Here is a 22,450-nt window from a genome sequence, read left to right as displayed (position 1 = left end):
TTTATACCTGCTATCTTGGCATAATGATTCATAGCACCCTGCTTCGTGTAAAAATGTATCCCAGTTTGGAGAATAAATGATGTGGTCTGCCTGCGTACAGTCCACTCCCAACCTCACGCTCCAGGCTAATGGCCAACTGTCTCTCTTGAATCCTCTGAGTCAGTGGTTTTGAACTCTGGTTGCTCATTAGAATCGCCTGGGGAGCTTTTAATAAATTTCACTACTTAGACTCACCCCCAAAACAGGTCAAATAAAGCAGAATCTCTAGGGGCAGGACCCAGCCTTTGGTATTTTTTAAGCACCCAGGTGACTCTGATGTGCAGCCAGGATGGAGAACAACTGACTTCAGTAAAACAGGTGTCCTGGAACTCTGTCCCTGAGCCCATCTCACTCATTTCTGCCCCTGGTTTTTGGTAACTTGTTCCCATTGTCTATCTGCCATTTAACTTCTTCTTTTCCTGTGTGTGTAGTCTTTCATTCATTCTTTAAGTCCTACCCAAGCTGCTAAGCCCAGCTCCAATGCTGCCTCCTCCTACATCTTTCCTGACCTCTGAGCCAGAAGGGGTCTTCCTGTCTACCCACTACTGCCCCTCTCCCTCCCCCATTATTGTATGTCATCAACGATCCACGCCATATTTTGCCTCCTTCATAGTCTATGAGCTCCATGGCATGGTCATGTCTGATTCATCTCTGGAGACCCCAGGGCCCAGACCCAACTTACAGTAAAGCCTCCCACACCTGAGTGAGTGACTGTCACTGCTGGTCCTGAACTTGGGCAGTGCCATCCACCCCACACTGGGCACCAGCACATGCTGCCTCTACAAGTTAAGTTTCTTTTCCTGCGTGTGGGCTTTCATTCATTCATTCACTCACTCATTCTGCTTTGTGCCAGGTGCCGTGTTCTACATCCCCTTTTCTTGATTTCCTGTACTATTGGAGAACTGTCCTTTCTGACTCTTGTCCATCCCCTGGGCAGCCCTGCAGACTGTCTTGCATACAAATGGTACTCAGTATTGATTGATAATCAACTGATGAATGGATAAACGAAAGTGGTATGTCCTTACAATGAAATATTATTCAGCCATGAAAAGGAGATGAAGTACTGATACCTGCTACAATATGAATAACCGTAAAAACATTATTCTAAGTGAAAGAAGCCAGGAACAAAAGACCGTAAATTGTATGCTATTATTTATATGCAAAGTACAGAATAGTCAAATCCATAGAGACAAAAAGTAGATTAGTGGTTGCCAAGGGCTAGACGAAGGAGGAAATTAAGACTAACTGGTTTTGTTTTTTTTGAGACAGAGTCTTGCTCTGTCACACCGGCTGGAGTGCAGTGGCGTGATCTTGGATCACTGCAACCTCCACCTCCCAGGTTCAAGCAATTCTCCTGCCTCAGTCCCCTGAGTAGCTGGGATTACAGGTGTGCGCCACCATGCCTGGCTAATTTTTTTTGTATTTTTAGTAGAGACAGGGTTTCACCATGTTGGTCAGACTGGTCTCGAACTCCTGACCTCAAGTGATCCACCCACCTCAGCCTCCCAAAGTGTTGGGATTACAGGCATGAGCCACGGCTCCTGGCCAGGACTAACTGTTAATAGACACAGGTTTTCTTTTGGGGAGGATAGAAATGTTCTGGAATTGGATAGTAATGGTGGTTGCACAACCTTGTGACTATACTAAAAACCACTGACTGTGCACTTAAGTGGTGAATTTGATGGCATTTGAATTATATTGTAATTAAAAAGAAATATATTGATTGATGGATTTTTCTTTCTACACTCTGTTCTCAAACCTTAAACTTTTATTCTTATTTGCAGGAATCAGCTGATATTACTGCTAAAAACATTGGTTTCTGAGCTTCACCTTGGAGTTTCAGGTACAGCAGATTGGGGCAGAGCCCAGGAATCTGCATTTGATTGTTGTATTCTAAGTGCCATTTCCCTGTTCCCCAAAGGCTTGGGTCAGAGAATTTCTGAGCCAACCTCAGAACCTCAGAAGACAAATAAAATTCTTTAACCTATTATTTCAGAAAAAAAGCTGAAGATTTCAAACACAACCAAAACTTTGTTTTTAGTCTGCTTCTTATTAAAAACAGACTGGGACCCAAAGAAACCCCATCAGGGTAGGTAATGAAGTAATCATGATCATAATAAAAGAACAGAATGGAAAAACTGCCTGGGCTGGAGCAAACCACAAAAAAAAATTGTCTTCTGCCTCCAGTGCTCAACTGAGCCATTCAGATGAAAATATCCCACTAGCCACAGCGAGAGCTTAATTTGGGGCAGGGGAACTAGACATTAGTAAACCGCCACTCACTGCCCCCTATACAAATACATACTTACAGACACCCACTCCTACACACTCAAAATTCGAAGCTTTGGTATGTGCTCCATGATTAGGGCTTTCTTTGGGGTTACAAGGAAGCAGAGTTGTAAATCGGTATTAGAATGTGATCAAAAGGAATGTCTGTATGCAATTATTTTGTTTTGAGACCAGTGTTCAGAGGCACCGACTTTAAAGGGCTGGTGTGGTCACGTGATGGCCTCTCACACACATAGACGCATATGATTTTGGTCCCCACAAAAGAAGGAAGACAAAGGCCTGGGTTTTCTCATTGTTGCTTCTTTGTTTCAGGATGGAGTCTCACCCCAACAGCTCAAAGGACCCTGTCCCCCATCTCCCCTGGCTGTCCATTCCCTAACTGTTACAAGAGGAAGTCTTGCTAATATAACCTCTTGCCCCGGAAAGTAGCAGTTACTGTAATTTGAGAACAGAGATCCCTTGCTTAACAGAAATTCACTTAACAAAACTTCAAATTAAAGAAGAGGTCAGTGAAAGGAAATAGCATTTGTGAGGCATGTCTACTGACTTCTGGGTAGTGTGCTGGGCAATTTCACATAGATTTTTGCATTTCATTCAATGAGTCATCACAACCACCCCAAAGTGAAGGTATTATTATCCCCCGTATTATACCAAAGAATCTGAGGCTCAGAGTGGTTATGTAACTTGCACATGGTCACAGGGTTAGGAAGTAGCAAACCAAGTAAAAGATCTCCTCAAAGGAACATCATAGAAAAAAAAATGTTGAGGAATTCGGGTGTCCTATGAGTCCATCTTGTGGTGGCTGGCTTGCCCAGGCTGCTGCCATCTGTTACACATGCGCATGGGAAAGCAAAACTCAGTCCATCAGATAATGTCTGAGAGCAATCAGTGCTTTGTCAAGCCCAGCAAGCCACCATTCACCAATGGGCATAAAACCAAAGCATTATGTTTGGGAACAGAACTGTTAATACAGACGCAGTCTAGTGATTGCATTATCGACACCCTAAGTTACAAGGCTCTGGTCTGGGTCCCTGTTTACCCAGCTTCATTTGTAGTGCCTTTCCCTTTCTCTCTGGGCTCCAGTCAAATAGCACCTGGCTATCCCTCGGGGCCACCATGTTCCTTCCTGTCTCAGACCCTTGGCAACTGTTCTCCCTCTAATTGTCCTTCCCACAGTGTCCCTTCCCAGTACCACTCAGTAACTTTCATTAGAAAGAGCCTTTATGGGGACAGGGACTTTGTCTGACTGGTTCAACAAAGTAACCCCACAGCTGGAACACAGTTAACACTCGATAAACATCTGTCAAGAGGATGAATGAATGAATGAATATTTCAGACTTCAGTTCATACCTTGCTTCCTCAGTTCAGCCTTTTGTGGACCACATCTTCCTTGTGAAACGCTCCTACTACTTACCTACTTATCTCTTTATTTTAAATGTACATACATGTATGTATGTGTGATTATTTGTCTGATGCCTGGCCCAAGACTATAAGCTCCATGAGGGCAAGGACTACTCCTGTTTGCTCACCTCGATGCTCTCAAGAATGGCCTTATCATGGTGTGCAATAAGTGTGGGCTGAATGAATAAATGGCCAAGCAAGTCTTAGAGAGGTCAATTTCTTCTGAGCTATTTTCATAATAAAGTACTTAGAGGAACTGAGAAAAAAAAAATAGGTCAGGAATCTACAGATGAGGAAGGCATTTAAAGTCAGTAGGTAGTTTAGCCACATTCCTGGTGCTTTAGGGCCACTGGAGCTTACAGTGGGGATAAAGAGGGGACAGTGGCTTTGTGCCTGAGTTCTTACCACTGTGCTGCAGTCTCTCTTCCATTCTTTTTGTCACATGAGTGGGACTTACTTAAATATGGCATCTCATGATTCATCTTCTGTTTGAGAGTGCAGCATTGTTAATATGCAAATCTTACTGAGATTTGCATGAAATATACAAATATTTCATCCAATATTTACCCTTTTCTGTGTGTATAACATGTTAAGATCTTCTATATCCTTAAGTAAGATTTTTTTGAAGTCATGTCTAGATGGTCAATTGTTTTTTCTCCAAAAGAACACATTCCTGATTTTAAAATGAAAATCAGTGGGGAAATGAGATTCACTTAAAAGTCCATTGCCTTGTAGCCATTTCTGATGGAATACACATGCTCGGTAAGTGAAGGGACACTCCTTTGAGGTTAATTTGATTTACTACTCATACATTTCCTAAAGCATACAGTGACAGGCAGAAGATGTGGGCAATGAAACTCTGGAGGGATGTGTAAAATCTTCTTGGGAGCCAAAGGCTGTTTCGTTTTTGTGGCTTGGTTTGCAGGGACTGCCTGGCAGATCCCAGTGCTCCTCAACTGCATGGGCAAACTTAAAACCTGGACATGTGGGGGCCAGAGACAGGGCTGGGACAAGCTGCCAACTGACAAATGAATTCCCCACAGACCACCCTGCCACTTCCTATTTGCTGGCAAAATTTTTGTCATCTGTGCCCACACATGGACTGTCTTGGGCATGGGCAGGCTGATGGGCATAGGAGGTAGCCTGAGTCCTCTGAGGCCCCAAATATTCCAGAATTCCTGAAAATGGGCAGAGCCCACAGGAGTCCAAAGCATGCAGAATGCAGGGTGCAGGGGCTGGTGGCTGACGCCTGCTGAGAACCGAGACAGCCAGTCGTCCAACTCCCACGCACTCCTAGAGCCAGATGTCATTTTCACCTCTATTTTGGTGCTAGCTGGGGGAGGGGATATCTTTGAAACAAGGTAATTTTTTTTTTTTTTTTTTTTTGTCATCTGCCCCAGTAAGCTGGGTGGGTCCTGATGCATAGCAGGGAGAAATTCTAACAATAAATCCCCTTACTCTGTGTGTGTGTGTTGGGTAGGGGGTTGGGGGGAGCGGGTCAGGGGTAAAATATACATTACATAAAATATATCATTTTAATTATTTTTAAGTGTGCAATTCAGCGTCATTAAGTACATTTACAAGTTGTGCAACCATCATCCTATCCATTTCCAGAACATTTTCATCATATCAAACTGAAACCCTATGCCCATTAAACAATAACTCTTCCCAGGCCCTGGTAACCTTATTCTACTTTCTGTCTCTATGAATTTGACTATTCCAGGAAACTCATATAAGTGAAATCATATCTTTGTCCTCTTATGTTCAGCTTATTTCATTCAGCATCTTATTTAAAAGGTCATCCACACTGTAGCTTGTGTTTTAAGAAAGAATTTTATTTTATTCTATATAAGAAATAATTTTATTTCTTTCTAAGGCTGAATAGTATTCTATTATATATATTCATACATATATATGTGTATATATATATACACACATCACATTTTGTTTATCTGTTCATCGGTGATGAACATTTTAGCTATTATGAATAATGCTGCAATGAACATTGATGTACAGGCACCTGTTTGAATCACAGCTTTCACTTCTTTTGGGTGTGTAACTAGGAGCTGAATTGCTGGATCATATGGCAATCCTATGTGTCAATTCTTGAGGAATTCTCAAGTTATTTTCCACAGTGGCAGCACCGTTTTAAATTCCCACCAAAAATGCATGAGGGTTCTAATTTCTAGACGTGCTCACCAACACTAGTTACTTCCCTTTATTTTAAAATAATAGCCATTCTAATGAAGTGAAGTGATAGCTCATTGTGGTTTTGATTTGCATTTCCTTAATGACTTATGGTGCTGAGCATCTTTTCATGTGCTTATTGCCATCTGTAATGTCTAGTCAAGCCCTTTGACCATTTTTGAATTAAGGTGTTTGTTTTTGGTTTTGAGACAATCTCACTCTGTTGCCCAGGCTGGAGTGCAGTGGCACAATTTTGACTCACTGCAACCTCTGCCTCCTGGGTTCAAGCGTTTCTCGTGCCTCAGCATCCCAAGTAGCTGAGATGGCAGGTGTGTGTCACCATGCCCGGCTAATTTTTGTATTTTTAGTAGAGATGGGGCTTCGCCATGTTGGCCAGGCTGATCTCGAATTCCTAGCCTCAAGCAATCCACCTGCCTCGGCCTTCCAAAGTGCTGGGATTCCAGGTGTGAGCCATTATGCCCAGCAAGGTGTTTTTTTTTGTTGTTGTTGTTGAGTTGTAGGAGTCCTTTGTATGTTCTGAATATTAATTTCTATCAGATACATGATTTGTAAATGTCTTCTTTCATTCTGTGGGTCGTGTTTTCACTCTCCTGATAGTGTCCTTTGATGCAATTTCCTTGCTCTTGTGTATAATACTTCCCAGTTTACAAAATACTTACAAGTATTTGCTTTATTTTTAATGTCACAAGCAATACATGAATATAGACCCCTCACTAAATTAAAAATTTTTTCAAGCCATACAGTTAAGCTAAAGTCAACTTTAAGCTCCATTCCCAAATCCCAGCATAATCCCATGAGATAAAGCCTTATCAGTTTGGTATTTATTCATCCAGATCTTTCCCCATACATCTGCATGAATTTCCTTCATTCAACAAATACTTATTGAATGTCTACTATAAGCCAGGCATTGCCATAGGCCCTGGGGACACAGAGGTAGCAACACAGACAAGGTCCTTACCCTGATGGAATTTACATTCTAGCTGGGGAGGGGAGGATGCATGCAACAGTAAATAAGAAAATCTAGATTGTGAAAAGCATTGCTAAGGAAATAAACAGGATGATACAATACAATGATCTGTGGGGGAGGGGAGAGAAGGCCATGCTGGGGAGGAGACATTTGAACTGAGATCTAAAGCCATCCATCCAGCTGAAGACCTGGAGGAAGAGCATTCAGACAGAGGTAACAGCGGGGCAGGAACAAACTTGTCCTGTATGAGGGCAGAAAGAATCCTGGAAGGCGTGACCAGCAGTGGTCACAAAAGGAGAATGAGAGTGAGATCGGAGTGCTGGAGACCAGGGAAGGTGATATGGTTTAGATCTGTATTCCACACACATTTCCTGTTCAATTGTAATTCCCAGTGTTGGAGTGGGGCCTGGTGGAAAGTGATTGGATCATGGGGACAGATTCCCCCCTTGGTACTATGTCACAATAATGAACAGATAGTGAATGAGTTCTCATGAGATCTGATTGTTTAAAAGTGTGTGGCACCTTCCCCTCTCTCTCTTCCTTCTGCTCTGACCATGAGAAGTGCTGGCTCCCCCTTCACCTTTTGCCATGATTGTAAATTTCCTGCGGCCTCCCCAGAAGCAGAAGCCACTATACTTCCAGTACAGCCTGTGGATCTGTGAGACAATTAAACCTCTTTGTAAATTACACAGTCTCAGGCATTTCTTCATAGCAATGCAAGAATGAATGAATACAGAAGGCATTTGGGTTTTATTTTAAGAGCAATTAGAAGACGTTAGAGCCAGATGCAGTGGCTCATGCTTATAATCCCAACACTTTGGGAGGCCAAGGTGGGAGGATTGCTAGAGGCTGGGAGTTTGTGATCAGGCTGGGCAACATAGCCAGACTCCATCTCTACAAAAAGAGAATTTTAAAAAATTAGCCAGGCATGGTGGTGCACACCTGTAGCCCCAGCTACTCATAAGGCTGAGACAGGAGGATCACTTCAGCCCAGAAGTTTGAGGCTGCAGTGAGCTATGATTGCACCACTGCCCTCCAGCCTGGAAAACAGAGTGAGAAGCCTGGGAGGTTGAGGCTGCAGTGAGCCATGATCACACCGCTGCACTCCAGTCTGAGCAACAGAAAGAGACCCCATCTCTGAAAAAAAAAAAAAAAAAAAGATTAGAGGATTTTTAGCAAGAGAGTGAATGTGAATGACTTGTATTTTTAGAATATTCCTAGGATTTCCACGTAGAGACGAGTTTGGAGAATGTTGAAGATATTCAAAGTAGGGTGGGGATGGCTCGAATTAGGGCAGCAAGAGTGAAGGGAGAAGTGAATGGCTTCAAATTGAACTTTGGAGTCTTGTGATGGTTGTGATGAAAGCATAAAGGAAATAAAGAGACCAATAATGATTCTTGGGTTTTTGACTGGCGCAGTTGAGTGGGGTGGTACCGTTGCCCAGTTCAGAAAAGACATGGGCAGAGTAGGAAAGGGCAGCCCTGTAACGGAGGGTTCTGTTTTGGATCTGTCATGTTTATGATGTCTGGTGAGATTTCAGAGAGTTGAGATATATGAGTTTGGAGTCTCAGAGAGAGGTGGGATGTGATATAGAACAGTGGGAGTCCTCATGATATTTCATGATCATCCAGGAAGGAAATACGGCTACAGAAGGACATTCAATATAGCCCGGGACACACCAATATTTAGACATTGAGAAAAGTAGGAGGAGACAGCAGAGGACCTTGAGAAGGGATGGCCAGAGAGGTGGGGAGAAGAGGCTTAAGAGAGTGAAAAATCATAACATCCAAGAAGAAAATTCTTTTTCTTCTTTTTTTTGAAACTTAAAAATCCCTCTAACATTGTTTATTATACAAGTGAATCCTGATCCTTGTAATGAGCTTATTGCTAGGATTTCTCTCTCTTTCTTTCCTTCCTTCCTTCCTTCCTTCCTTCCTTCCTTCCTTCCTTCCTTCCTTCCTTCTTTCTTTCTTTCTTTCTTTCTTTCTTTCTTTCTTTCTTTCTTTCTTTCTTTCTTTCTTTCTTTCTTTCTTTCTTTTCTTTCTTTTTCTTTCTTTCTTTCTCTTTCTTTCTCTCTCCCTCTCTCTCTCTCTCTCTCCCTCTCTCTCTCTCCCTCTCTCTCTCTCTCCCCCCCCTTTCCTCTCCTCTCCTCTCCTTTCCTTTCCTTCCTTTCTTGAAATGGAGTCTCGCTGTCTCACCCAGGCTGGAGTGCCAATAGCATGATCTTGGCTCACTGCAACCTCCGACTCCCAGGTTCAAGTGATTCTTCAGCCTCAGCCTCCTGAGTAGCTGGGATTACAGGAGCCCACCATCATGCTCAGCTAATTTTTGTACTATTGTAGAGACAGAGTTTCACCATGTTGGCCAGGCTGGTCTCGAACTCCTGACCTCAGGTGATCCGCCCACCTCAGCCTCCCAAAGTGCTGGTATTACAGGCATGAGCCACTGCACCTGGCCTATTGGTAGGATTTCTAGTAGCAAGCACAGGCACCAGAGTTTCCAAACTTTTTGGACTCACAGCAAAGGAGGACAGCTACCAGCAAAGTCTGGTCGTTCTGGATGAGGAAGTCTTTGATCTCCTTCTTGGAAGCCTCATCCATATATTTCTGGTAATAGGCCACCAGGGCTTTGGAGATGGACTGATGGACAGCACAAATCTGGGCCACATGACTACCACCCTTCACATGGACACAGATGTTCACACCAGCAAATCGCTCTTTGCCCAGAGCAGAAGTGGTTCCAGCAGCTTGTATTGCAGCATGCGCAGCTCGATCATCTCCAGAGGCCACCCATTCACCTTGATGAGGCCATTGCTGTGTTTGCCATGAGTCACAGCTGTGGCCCTTTTCTTGCATCCAAAGACCTGCGCATATTGCAGCAGGCCCTTGGACAGCATGGCTACAGGCATATATTAGAGATCCTCACTGCACGGTGCTGCAACCAGAAAAAGGAAGAAAATTATTTCAAAAAGGAAATACATTTGTGTCTGTTTGCAATCTCTCTTCCATGATGCTTTTTAAAATGAGGCAGCAGACACCTGTGTCAGCTGCTGCTGAGAGTTGAATTAAGTGAGGCAAGAGAAATGTAACATTTGCATTTTGCAGCACAGAGACCATCTTGTCAAGAGCAGTTTCAGTAGAGTGGTGGAGACAGAAGGGAGCTGGAATGGTGTGAGTGGCTTAACATGATAATAATAGCTGAATTTATATAAAACTTACCATGTGCCAGACACTGATCTAAGTGCTTTACATATATTAATCTGTGCAACAGCTCTTTGAGGTAGGTACAATTATTATCCTATTTTACAGATAAGGAATAGATCTTTAAGTAATTTGCCCAAGATCACACACATTAGGAAATGATAAAACTGGAATTTGAACCCAGACAAAACTGGTTGATCTGGCTCCAGGGAATAGAGACAACCCTTTTGAGAAGTCTTGTTATAAATAAAGAGTGTATTAGTTAAGATAAGTACAGATGTTATAACAAATAAACCACCAAAATCTAGGCAGTTTAACTAAATAGAAGTTTATTTCTTCCTCTTTTAAATTCCAGTCAGTGATAGGAGTGGGAGAAGTGAGGATAGAGCTCTGCTCCATACAGTCTTTCAGGGATCCAAGCACTTACCTTATGGCCTAGATATCTTCAACACATGGCACCCTTAGTTTCCCTAGGTGTCAACATCAACCTGGCAGAAGAGGAAAGAGAATGTGGAGGATCGTGTAGAATTTTATGGGCCACGCCTGGAAGTTGCATACACCACTTCTGCCCACATTCTGTTATCCAGACCTCAGTCTCATGTTCCCATGGGTTATGCTAAAGGAGCCGGGAAGTGTGGTTCCTGGCTGGGCAGCCACTGCCAGCAGCAGCGCTACACTGTGCAAAGAGGCCATGGATTTTTGGTGGACAGTTGTCTGTCTGCCCCAATGAGCAAAGACATGGTGAGAAACATATGTGTGAAAGGAGATTTGTTTTTGAATATGGGAAATACTGGAGCATGTTTGTGTACTGACAAGAATGACGGAGTAGGGAGGGGGAATCTAATGATGCAGGAGAGAGAGGATAATTGCAGGAGCAAAGTCCTCAGCAAGGTGATAGCAGATGAAGGGATTGTCCTTTGAAAGGAGCTGGAGGGAGGTTGGGAGGTTGGCAGGGTGAGGGAAAATTGATGTTGGCACATGTTCAAGAAGGATTGGAGATTTCATCGTGGGAGGCACAGTTGTCCCTGGCTGAGGGCTTCTGGTCTTTTTTGGTTGAAGTGTTAAGAAAGGTCATCAGCTGGATGTGACGTGGGGAAAGGATATGGGAGATGGGAAGTGCGAGAATGTACAAAATAATCATTTTAGACAGAGAAAAGAAACTTAGTAGAGAAACACTTTAGAATTACCAGGTTGTGTTGCGTGACCATTTGAGGTTTGTGGTTATGCATATAAAATGAAAATTACCTCCAGAAATTGTGTGTGTGTGTGTGTGTGTGTGTGTGTTTATATTAATGGTGTTTATCATTCTCTGTGTATTATTTAGCAACTTGCTTTGTCTCTTTCCTATGTGCTGTATGTTCAGTATTCTGCAGAATGGATGCACCAGAGTTTATTCAGCCATTCCCCAGTGATGACAGCTAGGTCATTTCCAGTTCTTTACTACGACAAGGAAAGCTGCAGCAAGGATTCTTTGCCTGCTGCCTCGTGCACACATGACTGTTTCTCCAGAGATACACTAAGAAGTAGATTTGCTGGATCATAAGAGAAGTACACTTGAAGTTTTAGTAGCTTCTATCAAATTGCCCTCCAAAGTGACTTCACTAATTGATACTCCCATCAGCAGAATATGAGAGTACTGCCCACATCTTCATCCACCCTACATTCAATCAAACTTACTATTTTGCTTGTCTGGTAGAATAAAAAATGGTCTTTCATTATTTTAATTTACATTTCCTTTATTATCAGGGATATTGCAGCTTCCCATAGATTTTTGGCCATTTGAATCTCTCCTCTTGTGATTTTTCCTTTCATATTCTTTTCCTGTTTTCTTGAGCATTGTTTACTTTTTCATATTGACTTATAGCAGATTTTTACATATTTTGAATAGTATTTGTATATTGTAATTATTACAATTTTTTTAGTTGGTTGCTAGTTTTCAATTTTGTTGATGGTGTCTTTTTTTTTTTTTTTTTTTTTTAAGAGACAGGGTCTCACTCTGTCACCCAGGCTGGAGTGCAGTAGTGCAATCATAGCTTACTATAGCCTCAAACTCTTGGGCTCAAGTGATCCTCCTGCCTCTCAAGTAGATGGAACCACACGTGTGCACCACCACACCTGGCTATTTTTTTTTTTTGTAGAGACAGGGTCTCACTCTATTGACCAGGCTGGTCTCCAACTGCTGGACTCAAGCAATCCTCCCAGCTTGGCTTCCTAAAGTGCTGGGATTACAGATGTGAGCCACTGCACTGGGTCATGTTGGTGGTATCCTTTTATGTAGTTAAATTTATTGATATCTTCCTTAATGCTTTTATATTAAGTGCCTTATTACACAAGCTTTCCCTATCACTAATTCATAAAAATAATATCCTATATTTTCTTCTAATTCTTTTGTAGTTATTAAAAATAAACTTTTAATTTTGAGATAATTGTAGATTCACATGGAGTTGTAAGAAGTAATATAGAGAGATCCATGTTCCCTTTATCCAGTTTCCACCAATGGTAACATCTTGGAATATCACAACTAGGACACTGACATTGGACTTGACATTGATACAGTCAAGATACAGAATGATTTTCCCACCACAAAGAGCCCTTGTGTTGCCCTTTTAGAGCCACACCCACTTCCCTTTCCCCACTCCCCCACCCACTGCCACCCCCTCTTTAATTCTGGCAACCACTGGTCTGCTCTCCATTTCTATGATTTTGTCATTTCAAGAATGTTGTATAAAAAGGATATACATAAAAGGAATCAACTGTATGGGACCTTTTGAGATTGACATTTTTTTCAGCCAACATAATGCCCTGAAGATTCATTCAGGTGGTTTTGTGTATCGATAGCTTGTTCCCTTTTATTGCTGAGAAGTAATCCGTGGTGTGGTTGCACTCCATTTGCTTAACCATTCATTGAAGGATATCTGGGTTGTTTCCAGTTTGCAGATATTTTTGTATAAGTTTTTGTGTGAACTTAAGTTTTCATTTCTCTGGGATAAATATTGAAAAGTACAATTAAGACTTGTGGCCGGGCGCGGTGGCTCAAGCCTGTAATCCCAGCACTTTGGGAGGCCGAGGCGGGCGGATCACAAGGTCAGGAGATCGAGACCACAGTGAAACCCCGTCTCTACTAAAAATACAAAAAATTAGCCGGGCGCGGTGGCGGGCGCCTGTAGTCCCAGCTACTCAGGAGGCTGAGGCAGGAGAATGGCGGGAACCCGGGAGGCGGAGCTTGCAGTGAGCCGAGATCGCGCCACTGCACTCCAGCCTGGGCAACAGCGTGAGACTCCGTCTCAAAAAAAAAAAAAAAAAAAAAAAAACAGACTTGTGATAGATGCACACTTAGTTTTTTAAGAAACTTCCAAACGATTTTCCAGTGGCTATGCCATTTTACATTCCCATCTGCAAAATAAAAGTGATCCATTTCTTCATATCCTGGTCAGCATTTGATGTTGTCACTATTTTTTATTTTAGCCATTTTGATAGATGTGTGGTAATATCTCATGTGGTAGTCTTGGCACTTTCCTAATGGCAAAGGATGTTGACCATCTTTTCATGTGCTTATATCCAGAAGTACACCATTTTTGGCTAAATGTCTGTTCATGTCTTTTGCCCATTTTTGAATTTGATTCTTTGTTTTTCATTGTTCAGTTTTGAGAGAAATTTATGTATTCGAGGTGCTAGTCCTTTGTGTTTTGCAAATATCTTCTCCCAATCTTTAGATTGTCTTTTCATTCTCTGTACAAGATCCTTCACAAAGCAAGTTTTCAGTTTTGATGAAGCCCAATTTATCGATGTTCCTTTTATGGATAATACTTTTGGTGTTAAGGCTGAGAACTCTGTCTAGCCCAAAACCAGAAAAATATTTCTCACATGTATTTTCTTCCTAAAAGTTTTGTAGTTTTAGGTTTCACATTTATGTTTGTGATTCATTTTGAGTTAATTTTTGTATACAGCCTGGAGTCTAGGTCAAGTTTCACTTTTTTACTTATGGATGTTCAATGGTTCCAGGACCATTTGTTTACAAGGCTACCCTTCATCCATTGGATTGCATTTGCATCTTTTTCGAAACTCAGTTGGGCATATCTGTGTAGGTCTATTTCTGGGTTTTCCATCCTTTACCATTGATTTATGCTTCCATCCCTCCACCAATACCACACAGTCCTAATTATCATAGCTATATAACATCTTTTCTTATGCATTTTTCTTCCATGTGAATATAATCATCACCTTGTCTATTTTAATGAAGAATTCCAGTGAGATGGTTGTTGGGATTGCACCAAATTTATAGATAATTTTACAAGAGATATTTTTATAATATTGAAATTTCCCAGTGTAGTAGAATATATATCTGCCTTTATTTGGGTCTTCTTTCATGTCCATTATTAAGTTTTATGGTTTTCTTCGTAAGTTTCTTCCATTTCTTTTCAGGACTGGTACTAAATATTTTGTGAATTTTAATTGTGCTGTACAGACAATTTATTAACATATAATATCAAGTGGTCACTATCATATAGGAACACAGCCTTTCACACAGCTGTTCCCATGAGATACTCAGGAACCCTCTGTGGTAAGCAATGTTTGAACCGTCTTATGGAAGAAGAGACTGAAGCTCAGAGAAGGAAGCCTGGGGCCAAATGCAGATCCCCCGGCTCTAAGTGCCAGGCACAGAAAGCTTCCACTCCAGGGAAGGCTCTCGAATGTGAAGACAGTGGAGCTGCAGGGTCTCCCTTTGGCTTACAGAGTGTGGACCCAGCAGACAGTTCATGGCCTCCCAGCGAGGCTCCAAGAAGACCTAACTACAGCCCCATTTTTCCTGCTGCTTCACCTTTGTCTCTCACAGGCGAGGTCTGCCTTTCTCTTCAGGGGGACAAGTGCCTGACTCTGTGACCAAGGCAGAGCCCAACTTGGTAAATGGATGCTATGGTCATTAAAAGATTAGAGAATCATTAAACCCTGGGTTTGGTGATGGGGGTCAGGTGGCTGAGCACTCCCTGAGGACAAGATGAGAGATTCGTATGGAGGAGACAGGTTAGAACCAAATTCCTGGCTTGGGCAGCAAAGGGGTTGAGGAATGAAGGAGACCAGGGCGAATGATGACACCCTGTACAGGGAGGCAGGCCAGAGAGCAGAAATTGAGGGGTCTGGCCAGTGGTTTGGGAGGCACATGAGGTGCGGTGCGGAGTGGGATGGTCTGGGAGTCTGAGGAGCAAGAGAGCTGTAGATCACATCTGTGGGTTAGAAGTGAGCTGGGGGAGCTTCACCATGTGTGTGATCCTTGGCTTCTCTGTTTATTTCCTTGCTTATCTCACTCAGGATTCATCATGGTGTCAGTAAGAGACCTAGTCTGTGTCAGGAGGCCAAGCGAGGCAGGATGGGTACCCTGGGGCCAGCATCTTGCAGAGGTGTCAGTGGGAAGCAGAATGAGAGAGTTCCTCAGAAAGAAGGAGACTCGAGGCTGGAATCCCACCTACTCTTCCTTGCCTGAAATACTCGTTTCGGTTGCACCAGGCAAATTCAGGGTTTGCTACTAATGATGTTGATTTAGCTTCTTAGCTTTGTGATCATAGCTATTTTCCCATCTGTAAAATATGGATAATAATTCTACCCAGTTCCCTAAATTGTAGAATGCTCATCACTGGAGATTCGGGGTGGTAGAATAGATTATTTTATGCAGTACGTGGCCATACCTTTAAACAATGATAAATAACACAGTGAGAAATACATCTCTTTTTTCTTTTCCCCCAGATTTGCCTGATGACGTAAGGAGAAAGTCTCCTCCTCAGAATGCCTCAGCCTCAAACAGGGTATCCAAAAGGCAATGCAATGATAACATCGTACTGAATTTTGCAGATATTCATGACAAGTGATAATGAATATAAAACTTCCTTTAAAGGTTAAGTGGGTTTGAGCTGTACACGGTGGCTCACGCCTGTAATCCCAGCACTTTGGGAGGCCAAGGCAGGCAGATCACTTGAGGTCAGGAGTTGGAGACCAGCCTGGCCAACATGGTGAAACCTTGTCTATACTAAAAATACAAAAATTACCCGGGTGTGGTGGTACGTGCCACGAGAATTGCTTGAACCCAGGAGGCAGAGCCTGCAGTGAGCCGACATTGCACCACTGCACTCCAGCCTGGGTGACAGAGTGAGACTCCGTCTTTAAAAAAAAAAAAAAAAAAAAAAGTTAATGGATTTAAGCTTTTCTAAAGGTAATTGATTTAAAAGAAAATTGATTTAAAGAAAAATAAGAAATCATACAGGTGGTGTGCAAAAGACAAGGCAGAAATCTTAAATGTGGTAAGCAAAGGATCCAAATTTGGGGTGCAGGGTAGTGGTGTGGGGAGGTGTAAATGGAAATAACATGTTCAAAGACTCGGCCCAGTACCTGGAACATAGAAAGGGCTCTGTCAATGATGCATGACAATAACTGTCGTTTCCCTTCAAGTGAAGTTTGCCAGATTCAGCAAATAAAATCAGTGCACTCCCAGTTTAATTTGAATTTCAGATAAACAATAGGATTTTCTAAGTATAAGTATGTCCCATGCAATATTGGGAACATACTCATCCTTTAAAAAGTATTTATTATTTGATTAAAATTTAAATGAAACTGAGTGACCTGTGTTTTATCAGGCAGCCCTACTTCTCATGCCTTCCCTGGAATGCAGGTGAATTGGACATGGCTTAGAGACCCTGGGATGTCACTCGGGCTGCCTGTCGCCCACCAGAGACTTGGGCAGAAGATGATCAGGGGATGTGGAAGTTCCTGAGGAGGCCACAGCATGCCGAGAGCAGCCTCCAGCCGGGACACTAGACACCCCTGCCCTCCCCACAACCCTGGCTTGGCCATTTGACTCTCCGGTTTCCTGTGTCCTGTCTTCCACCTGTCTGTGATGGGGAGGGGACCAGAGTGGCCCGGGAGGGAAGTGTGTTACAGACATAGAGAGGAGCTAGGAACACTCAGGATTCCGCTACGTGATGTTGAAGGCCTTCCACAGGGACCTGAGCCCAGAGGAAGAGATTTTACGAGTATCAAGCTGAACTCGGTCCTCCTCTCCACCTCGCTCTCCTGTCCGCGCTGAGCCAGGCAAGGAAACCTCTTCCATGCATAGAAGGGCGGGAGCTTGGCCCGCAAAGGGGACTCAGGCTTTGTCACTTTTCCTTTCATTACCCTCCCTGGCCATGCTGAGCAGAGGTTCTCTGCCAGGCCACAGCGGCAGATGTCCTGGTCCTTCTCAAGGATCCATCCCCACATACTCACACACACCACACTCACAGCACACACACCACACTCACCACACACTACACATACACACCACACACACTCACAACATACACAACACACCACCTACACACCGCACTCACCACACACCACACACACTACACACACGCCACACACACCACACACTCACTACACACACCACACACCACACTCACAACACACACACTACACTCACACACACCACAATCACCACACACCACAATCACAACACACACACCACATGCCACACATACACACCACACACACCATACACACACACCACACTCACCACACACACAACCACATACACACTGCACACACCACACTCACAACACACACCACACTCACCACACACAACCACATATACACCACACACACACCACACTCACAACACACACACCACATTCAACACACACACCACGCTCACCACACATTCACACCACACTTATGACACACACACCACACTCACAGCACACACACCACAGACACAGCACACTCACCACACACTCGCACCACACACACCACACTCACAACATACACAACACACTCACCACCCACACACCACACTCACCAAACACACACCACACTCACCAAACACACACCACACACACACCACATACACACCATACTCACACACCACATTCACCACACACAACCACATACACACCACACACACCACACACACCACACACCACACATACCACAGACACAACATACACAACACGCTCACCACCCACACACCACAGTCACCAAATACACACCACACACAACCACATATACACCACACATACCATATACACACACCACACTCACAACACACGCCACACACATACCACATACCACACTCACCAAACACATCACCCTCACCACACACTCCCACCACATACACACTACATTCACAACACACACTCATACCATACTCACAACACTGACATCATGCACACACCACGCTCACCACACACTTGCACCATATACACACCAGACTCACAACACACAACACACTTCCCAAACACAACACACACACTATACAACAACACACACTGACACCATACACATACCACACTCACAACACACACCACGCTCACAACACATAAAACAACACACACTCACACCACAGACATGCCACACAACACACAACATACCCTCATGGCACACTCACTACACACGACTCACACCGTACCACACTCACAACACACAACACACACTCATTCTATACTCAATGTACACTGACACCACACACATACCATACTCACCACACACTCACATCACATACACACCACACATAACATACTCACATCACAGACTCATACCACACAATACACACTTACAACACACAACACCCACTCACATGACACACCACATACGTATACCACAGTCACCACACTCACACCACACACAAACTCAAACACACATCACACCGCACATTCATACCATACTCACACAAAACACACAGCACACTCATACCACAGCCACACCACACACACCACACTCAATACATGCACCACATTCATATCACACTCACAACACACAACACACTCATACCTCCCTTACAACATGGATTCACAACACACACAACACACCACATACAGCAGACACTACACACACCCACACTCACCACACACAACACACTCAAAACACACACAATGTACACATACACAGCACACACATACACACATGTATCCACGTTCACACCACACACATCACACAAGCATACACACACACCACACCACAGACATACACACATATAGTACACCCCACATATCCACACCACACCATATACACACACCACATGCATATACAACACACACACACACCACACATATGCACCACACATATATACACACTCACAACACACACACACACACACACACACACCCCTTGTCAGCTTCAGCAAAGCGTGACTGACCCCTTCCACTTACTAACTCAGCTCTTTTCAGGGGATGGGGATCTTCAGCCCAAGACTTCAGAGGACTTCAAGCAATGCTCCCGGTCTCTGAGCTGAGAGGCCAAGCAGGAGCACGTGGTCATAACTGCCCCGGCCTGTGTGCTCAGCTCCCCTCCCCCGCCCCATGCCGCTGTATCTCTGTGCTCTACGGTAGAACCCACTTCAACTCTCCCCATCTCCTGGGGGCTGACCCTGCCTGCCAGGGACATCGTGAGGGAGCAGAGTTTAAATGAGACGCACTCTCATTTAAATTAGCAAGAGCCTGTCACAATCTAGGGAGAAAGGCCTCAGAAATCTGTGGATGCTCATGTCTGGAAAAGGGCGACTGTGGTTCATACCAAACTGAGAAGAAAGAGATTCATGAGCCCCGCCTGCCCCATGGCATTGATCAGCCCCGTTACTCACATCCACAGAGTAGGGTGACACAGCCACTGTCTAATGCTTACTCATGCACTGCCTTCTAGCTTGGGTGTCTGGTGTGTGTGTGTGTGTGTGTGTGTGTGTGTGTGTGTGTGTCCTTCCTGGATAGACTGAAATCCCTCTACAGCAGAGAGACCTCTCCTTCCTCAGTGGCCTCACAGAGATACAATAGGTGCATAATAATTACTGCCTGCCCTGCTCAGAGCTTCTGAGCATTCCAACGTGTGTGTGTGTGTGTGTGTGTGTGTGTGTGTACAAGGTAGTCTAGCTCCCATATTTGCTCTTAATGGTGTTATAATTTTTTTTTAATTTTTTTTGAGAGGGAGTCTTGCTTTGTCACCCAGGCTGGATTGCAGTGGTGTGACCATAACTCATTACAGCCCCATACTCCTGGGCTCAAGCGATGCTCCACCTCAGCCTCGCAAGCAGCTGGTACTACACGGGTGCGCCACCACACCTGGCCTGTGTTACTACCACTGCACACCTTCCTGTCAGTCTTTCAGGCACAGACAGAGAGCCCTGAAGCAACCATAGACAGTCCTTTATTCCAGAGTCGTGTCTCCCAGTCCATTGGAAGCCTCAGTAGAAGGAGGTCCCCTGTGGCTCCTCCACTCCATTCCTTTTACCCCCTTGTCCCCAGATGTCCTCACAGGGACCCATTCTTGAGATCACAGGGGAGAAAGCCTCCCACTCAGGCCTCCCTCTGTATCCAGGCGTGGCCACTCAGGCCTTCTGCTCCTCTTCTTCAGGCCCTGCCTTGGCTGTTATGTCCTATCCATCCTCTCTCTGACTCTGCCCAGAGAATGAGGGGCTCTGACTTCAGATTTCACAGACAGAACATATCCCAGGAATGTGTCCATCACATCGCCCAGTCGGCCCCTGTCAGCATGAGGCCAGCGTGGAATGAGGCTGAGTCTCTATCTCTTCACTTGGAGTCCAATGCCCATCCGTGGCCATCCAATGGCCAACGCTGTGTGCCAAGGATATAGGGGTTGGCCAGGCCCAGAAAAGGGGATGTGGGCAGTGTGGGAAGAAAGAAAAAAGCCCTCCAAATACCTGAGGATGGGCACAGTGGGCTCCATGAGCCAGCCACAGCTCACCTTGCTGTCTTTACCTTTCCCAACTTGGTGGGTAGGGTGGGGGTGCCCTGAGCACTGCACAGGAAGGAGGGTGCTGCAGGGCCACCACAGCTGTGAGCGGCATTTGGCTGAGGGATAAACCCTCCCCAGCCAAGAATGCCTCCCCTGGAACCTCCCCTCCCTGAAAGCCTAGTGGCAATTCCAGCAACACGGGGGTCAGGCAGTGCTAGACTGGGGCGAACTAACAGAGTCTCCTCCGTGGGAGTCGTTTCCCCTAATCCCCCCTCGAACAAAGGCCTGAGATAGCGGTCTGCTGGTCCACACGCTTGTGGAACACCACCCTCCTTGCTCTCATGCTTTCTCTCAGACGAAAAGGCCCCAGAGAGAAGCCCCATTGAGGCAGCCCAGCCCGCACCTCTGCTGCAGGACGCTGGACCATACCCGCCGCCCCATGATGTGGTCCCGTCTCCGGTGCACGGGGCTTCAGGTCCCTCCCTGCATGGCATGGACAGTTCTGAGGGATGGCTGTGACATGCAGCACGGGGTCACCCTGCTGCCCATCGGGGAGCTCTGACATCAGGAGTCAAGACATCTTTTTGAGATGAGTGGGGGGCATGGGGAGGACGTTTGGACGTTAGAGTCGTGGTCTCCAAAGTGGGGACTGACCCAGCTGCTGGGCCTCCCTCCAGCAGCCCAGCCCTGGGTGGACAGGCTGCTCTTATGATGATGTTAACTTTTTATAGATATTCCTCCTGCAGCAAGTTAAATTGCATCTGCTCGGGCAGACATCCAGGCCAAGGGCAGGCGGACGGAGCGGCCGGGCCCCGAGGCTCTGGCGGGCAGGCTTTCCTGCTGTAAAGCTCTGTGTCTGATAGGAAATCCAGGCTGGGGTGTGGGCGCAGGGCAGCCTGGGTTGCTTCCTGAGGGTCTAAGAGCCTCAGACGACTCATCATTTTCTTCTGCAGCCTCTTCATGTGGCTCTTAGTGCTGGGCCTGGACAAACTTCCTTGTACGAGAAGTCATGAGCGGGTAGAACATGCAGTCAGAGCTGTGTGACCAGCCAGGGAGGGGGGCCTCAACCAGTCAGCTGTGGTGGGGCAGGGGATCGGGGGCCCGGCCCGGGTGGTGGGCAGGGATCTGGCCCTGAGGAGCAGGGCCCCAGGAGTGGGACCCTCATCCCACAGGACCAGCAGCACTGGGCAAGTTATTGCCACAGGGATTTGGCCATGGAGTATGGGGTACAACCCAAAACAGGGATACCCCCAAACTCAGCCTGAGGTGACAGCACTGCCCTCTAGGCCTCCACTCCCCACAGGGAGAAGGGCTCCCACACTGCTCCCTCTGATGCCTGCAGAACCACTTTTAATGGGGCCACTTCACCTCTCGGCCACCCCGCCCTTATTCCTGGGCATTGGCGACTCGGCGAGATGCACAGAGTTCAACTTTCAACACACATTTATTGGACACCTAACTCCCCCTAGGCTGTGTGTTAAGTTCTGGGGCTTCAAAATCTGCCGAATACAGTCCCTTCCCTGGAGGAGTGCCTGGGCTGTGAGGGAGGAGAGCAGTAAATAGTCGGAGTGATTGCGCGATGATAACAGAATGCACAGAGTGAGGCTGCGGACTGAAGAGAGGCCAGGCTGCAGGGCCT

The 22,450-nt window shown here is 45.2% G+C and overlaps 1 pseudogene; it reads right to left on the bottom strand.

Annotated features, from left to right (window-relative positions):
• Positions 1–9,111: 9,111 nt before the first annotated feature.
• LOC100426233 (small ribosomal subunit protein uS9 pseudogene) lies at positions 9,112–9,836 on the bottom strand (annotated as a pseudogene).
• Positions 9,837–22,450: the final 12,614 nt, after the last annotated feature.

This window comes from Macaca mulatta, chromosome 13 (genome assembly GCF_049350105.2).
Source record: "Macaca mulatta isolate MMU2019108-1 chromosome 13, T2T-MMU8v2.0, whole genome shotgun sequence".
Taxonomy (NCBI): domain Eukaryota; kingdom Metazoa; phylum Chordata; class Mammalia; order Primates; family Cercopithecidae; genus Macaca; species Macaca mulatta.
Note: the sequence above shows the minus strand (reverse complement) of the source record. Positions and strands in the feature narration are given on the sequence as shown.